Consider the following 6574-nt stretch of genomic DNA (forward strand, 5'->3'; position numbering starts at 1 on the left):
TTGTCAGAATAAAGTGCTGATCTTGTACACTACAGATACACTGCTGCAACCCATTCTCATTCCTTACTTGTCATAAATCAACGCTTTGTCAGAACCCCTCAAAATCAGTTTTATAATGTGTTCAACACAAGGTTAATGTTGTCAATTCAATCCAAACTACTTGGTCAGGTTTAGGTAAAAGAATACTTGATGGGACAAGGCAACAAAACTGCTTAGTTATGTTCAGGAAAAGATTATTTGGGTTGCATTTGTTACATAACTTTAGTTTCACATTCACACAGCACACAAACAGGGACACGAATCCTGTTCTCCAGACCGTGATGCTTATTATACAACACCAACTGACTTCTAGCGCACCTGCTCAGAGTGTCTAAAATTGATGCAGATGGTTTAATATTGAAAGCCCAGTGCGTCTCATTCCTACATACACTAAAGGGTGCCAAATACATTAAATATGAACATATTTGGGGTTTGCAGAGATGTAAAATGCAGCATTTTTTTCTGGCCGCTGCACTGACATAACTGACAAATATTACATACGACTCATAGAGCTTGCACTATATACCTGCCACTTATGAGGTAGATTAGATGAGTGATTGTCCCCAAAAAAATCAGAGGTTAGACATAACCTACGTAGAGGCAGAGAAACAGACAGTTTGCTTATTTTAGTTGCTTTCTTACAGAACCTAATGCTGGCCTCCAGTTGCTGCCCAAAGTCAATGGTAGCAATAGGACCAAACAAACTACTGGCTGTAGTTTCATATTCATTTTGAAGATATGAGAGTGGGAAAAAAAAAGCTTATAAGCGTATTTTCTTAAATGTCCTTAATTCCTGAAATGAATAGTGTATTTGGCTCAGCTGGGGAAAAACGCTAAGGCTGTCTTTGTTTTTCCAAGGTAATTATACTGCCTACCACATTCTTGCGTGTATGTGTGTAGACACACAGGTTACAGTGTCAGCATGTTTCTCTGTGTGTTTCTCTGGAATATGTCTCATTGTGATCTAAATGATTGCTCAAGGCTGTGGAGAAAGGAGAAATATAAACTTAGTGACATCTGCAGATGGATTATCAGGAGATTTTGACACAGGTCACTGATAATGCTATGTAACGCAGTCAGAGTGATATAGTTTAGGTTAACAGGTTAACTGATAGTTTTGCCAAAATCAACAGCACATCTGTAACAAACATTAGCCCTGATGCTTTCCACCCATTCCCCGTCTTCCCACATTCTTACTCATTTTTGACAGTGACAAACACATAGTGCATGTCAGTGTGTGAGCAATGGGTGCTACTGACTCACAGTGAAACTTAGTTAGTATTAAAGGCTGTCTCACACCTCTGTCCTCATGATAAGTAAGGCCTGAGTTCAGACAGGGACGAGGTGTTGATTTGAAGCGTGTCTAGCATTTGTAGGAGGAAGAAATGCAGGAAACACCAGCCCATAATTTACTACGAGACACACCAGCTAACAGATACACCCAAAGTATGACTCACACTGTCACACTATGACTAGTTTTTCACGCATTTGGCCTCAATTTAACACTTTTTTAAGTGTATTTCTTTCTACATCAAACAAGGATTTCTTTCATATTTTATATGGTTGGATGTTTATTTGTCAGATTGATTGGGCAATTAATGTCAGGGTTTGAATATGAGAGCTGTATGGTCTTTATTGGTCACAGATTATCAATTCAAACAGGATTTTATGGAATTCTTGCAGCTTCTGAGCCACTTCAAAGCAGACAGACCGTACCATACCACAACATATCCCTCAGTGCAGCAGCGCATGGTGGTCCTGCCCCGGAGCAGGATCGGAGAACTCTGATTCAATTTTGTGTCACTATTCATATTTCATAAACACTGAGGGGTACGCATAAACATATGCACAATGCCTCAAAGACGTCGCACTCACACAAACTGACAGGCATTTGTACCCACAGCCACACAAAAAAAAGTTTTTTTTTTGCCAGTTTGGGCAATTTTAACCCTGTCTCCTAAATTCTTATACAACAATCTGCATTTTCTCACAGATTACAGTCACAGTTTTGAACGTGTGGTTAACTTTGTGAAATGGTCGCAGTTTGGTTAGGTTTGGGCCCCTAAACTATTTGGTTAGGTTTTCTAAAAGATAGTCGTTTGGGTTAAAATTAATACTTTTGCAAACGCAAATAACAACATGAAATTTCGTTTCAGGCAGGACTTGAACATTATATTGTGGTCCATCCAACACACCCTCTTACATGTGCAGACATCTACAGACTGTCTTAAGAATAATCAATCATAATCCGAAAACATGGGGAAATATGTTTCCATCCCAATGTAATTGACATTAAGGTTTAGTGGTATGGGAACTTAAGTTTTATGGTAAATGGACCTGCACTTATATGTCGCTTTTCTAGTCGCTTTGCTACCACTCAAATTGCTTTACACTACAGACTGCACTTATTCACCCATTCACACACACATTCATACAGGTGGCAGAGGCTACCCTAAACGGTGCCAGAGCAATTTGGGGTTCAGTATCTTGCTCAAGGATACTTCGACATTGTAGGCTGCCATGGTCAGGGATTGAACCACCAACCCTCTGGATGACCGCTCTATCAACTGAGCCGTCCCTTCAAGCATTACTGAGAGGTTTCCAAAAATGTTGCCTGAATTGATGCAATGTACAACACTGTATACTCCCCACAGAATCCAAACTCAACTGTTTTTCCATACATCCATATCCTTGTTTTAGCTGTGGTCCTGAATAAAATGTGTCATAGATAAATTTGTGTGGGAATAAATCCCTAACCAGGCAGATGTTTAGTCTATACTTTTAACTCATTATTATTATTATATCTATCTTGATTCTTTCTGCAACAGTGATCAAAGCTGAACATGATTAAGACAAATGGTCAGGGCAGAAACTAGACCACATCAGAAAAACTTTTCAAGCCTGGTTTTTCAATCTCAAACTTTTCTCCATAAATACACTCATGTCACTATGTCAAGCCTGACGGATAACAATGCACAGGAGGATAAAGGGGCCTACCTGTGCTCCTGTGGAAAAACGCTTCAATATTCATGTAAAAGCACACAAACATAGGCAAAAAATACACATGCATTCACAAGCTGACAGCCACACCCGCACAAACACCTGTAGATTATATGACCGTTTCCATGATGATGAATGAGAATACACAAGAGGCCAGATGGTCACTTCCACATATCACTCCAGAGGCGTAACCCATTCCTCCTCTTCACCATCTGTGACTGCAGAGCACTGGCCTGGGCTGCGTTTCCCATTACTAACCCTATAACTAAAAAATATACCCTCACAGGAAGCAAATCGGTGGCCACATAGCATCCTTGCTGCTGTTTTTTTAACCAGCTGAGCTTGGATGAAACATTGCGGTTTTTGGCATTATATTTGACACAGAGAAAATGTATTTACCACGCTTTATTGCCATGCACAATCATGCAAAACGTGCACCTACTTAGAGCCTCATCTGAGGGTCAGCAGCACTCAGAGAGATGGGAGGAAATAATGAAGTGGAACAGAATATAGACAGACCTCTTTCCACTTCTCTATAAACATATGTTACAAGTATGATTTCATATGCGTGAAGGTGTGCACAGGACTTTATAGCAAAATGTTCGCACTCTGCAGACACAGCTAAGCCAACCATAACACACCTGGCTTCTCAGTCAGAGTAGGCCCATACTTCTTCTTTCTCCCAGTTTGTTAATTTTTGGTGAACACGGACTTCCCTCTCACTGCGTGGTATCATACACAATGCAACATGAGCTCCCTGATAGAATCTCCAAACATTATAAACATGTGTGTCTTGGTGAGGTTTTGTTACCTGCTCACTAAGTTATATCATACACTGTGATTACTGATGTATGGCAAGGAAGCTAGGGTGGCTACCTGCCGTCAAATTCTGACTGATGTCTCTTCAGTCAGTGTGTGCCGTGGGGACAAACTTCACTGGCCATATGATAGCCACCTGTGTAAACGGTTGGCGTATCTAGTGGCTCTGAAACACTGGATCCTTAGAGTGCTGCTTCTGTTGCCACAGGAGGCAAGGGGCCTGGCCTCTTTTTTTGCAGAGGTCAGCCCAGCAGGCAGTCAATGGTAGACATATACTAACATACACACAGTTTTATGCATAAATTCATGTACACACACTCTCCCTTTTAAGTCAATCTTGCTTTTAATCTCCATTTCCTTTTTTTCTTACTCTCTTACAGTGTAACTGCGCAGCCCAGCACACATAACGATTAGACACTTGACATAGGCATAAACTATGTGTATGCTGGGGGGCAGAGGGAGTGTCTGTGTCTGCGGGTCAAAACAGGAGGTGAGGGAGGCTTCTGGTGAACAGGGGCGGATATTGACACAGCATTAACATGAATGAAAATATTTTCTGTGTTCAGACAGCATGAAAGAAACGCCGCCAGACGTTTTTACATGGCCTATTCAAACAAACGATAGACATCAGCACTCAATCAAACAGTCTTTTCACACACACACACACACACACACACACACACACACACACACACACAAACACACACACTTCCTAAAACAGCAGTTAAGGGAAGGTGGCATTTAGTGATGTGACAGGCTACAGGTCAGAATTTGTGACCATGAAAGTTACCATCTTTGAAATTTGACGCATTACCAGAACTTACGTAGTGCAGAGCAAATATCTCTGCAGTGCAGCACATGCTGAATAAATATTCTAGGTATTGTTGGAATCCCAGGGACGCATGTAAGAGGACAGAATTTCAATGGAGGTGGAAAGTGTGTAGGAGTGCTGCATGGCAGGGCCCTTGGTGCAAGCTACTCGCACAGTCAGAATCATACTAATGGAAACATCAAGGGCAGAAAGTACAACACAAATCAAGAAAAGGGGAGGGAAGCAGGGACAGAGGGTTGGTAAAAAATGTAAAAAAAAAAAAAAAAAAAGAGTCGGAAGGTGGGGGATTGAGCTGTTGCTGTTGCTGTTGCTGGTCTGAGGCAGATCTCTGACTGATTACTGCTATTAGACTGGGGAAAGGAAGGAGAGACACAGTCACTGAGGGGCCGATGTGAGTAAGTGGATGCCGTGCCCACTGGCCAATGTGCATTAGCCTCCTGAAATGGCTATCAATCTAAGGTAGTGGCTTAAGAGATCGGAAATGAAAATCTTCTGGCGCACCTTTCATCAGGATGCGAGACTAAAACATGCTCTTAGGTTCAAACTGATGAAATTGTGTGTCACGGTCGGTCTGATAGTGTCAGCTCCACAGGAAGCTGACGTTGAACAGTTGTCTCACCCTCAACAACAGATGATCGTCTATAATTGCACCAGGCATCAGAATAACAGAGATAGTGTATGTTACGAGCCCTCCATAAACACAAAGTCCTTCTGTTCTGGCAGGGAACAGGTGCAACGTGGGAGTTGGAGTCATCAGATCTCGGGGTGGTGCAAGGGGGTGGGGGTGCAGCTGCTACAGCCTAATGGAAACATTTCCAATTCTGTATATGTATGTGTCCTAATTTAAAAGCTGCCCATTTGTTGATGGGCATGCATCAGACTTGCAGTGTGCACATATCTCCCTTTTGTATTTTCTGTCAGCTATTCAACCTGTTTATTCATAAATATACTGTATGTTTGCTTTGTCTGTGCATGGGCTTGTGTTTTGGTGCAGTTCTATTTTTTCCTGTTAATCAATATGGATCTTAATTATGAGTGAGGATTACCACTGGAAAGTGTACTCATTAAATCCTTGTTTTGCAAATTAAAGAAACACAAAATGAAGCACACAAATTCGTAAACAACTTTTTTTCACAGACTGAAGGAATGCTTCCATGTTAGGGATCAGAATGACTTAATGTTGGTGTCACCACACAGCCATGAGAAAGAGACAGAGAGAAACAGATGTAAAACACAGGGCTTTACAGGAGACTGACAACGCTCTGCTCCAGTAACTGGATGCCTGTGGGACTTTCCTGTGGGATATGTGCAAATTCAATAATGACTCCAGTCAAATCTTGTACTTTTTTTTTCTTCTTTTGAGTGTGTGTGATTGTGATTCAGATATAGAAAGCTGTGGACCTTGAGACAAAACAAAATACTGCATGGACACAATTCAAAACTGCATGTCAATGAGTTCATCATTAGTATTTACACACAGCATTGACAACACCTGAATTGTCATTTAGACGGAATACAGTAGCAGAAAAACAGAAAGACAGACAAGAAAGTGAAAAAACTCAAGATATATGATCTATTGAGAGAGAACAAACTAATAACTAGGTTTTACTCAACTGCAGAGTGGGAGAGATGGCTAGATAAACAGAAGGAGAGACTAAATGGGCAGGGCATGAAAGAAACCTTGTACATGAAAATCCATGGTAACAGTGATAATGACTATCCACATGGAAACAAACACAAAGAGGGCAATAATTGAAAATGAAAGAAGTGCCAGAGTTAGAGACTAAAAACCTTGGCTCAGGTCTCTGTTAATGTGGTGGAGGTAGGAGCAAAAAGAAGGTGGTGAAGGAGGAGGCAAGGGGAGAGAAGCAAGGGGTGGTCTGC

Source organism: Centropristis striata, chromosome 6 (assembly GCF_030273125.1).
Source record: "Centropristis striata isolate RG_2023a ecotype Rhode Island chromosome 6, C.striata_1.0, whole genome shotgun sequence".
NCBI lineage: Eukaryota > Metazoa > Chordata > Actinopteri > Perciformes > Serranidae > Centropristis > Centropristis striata.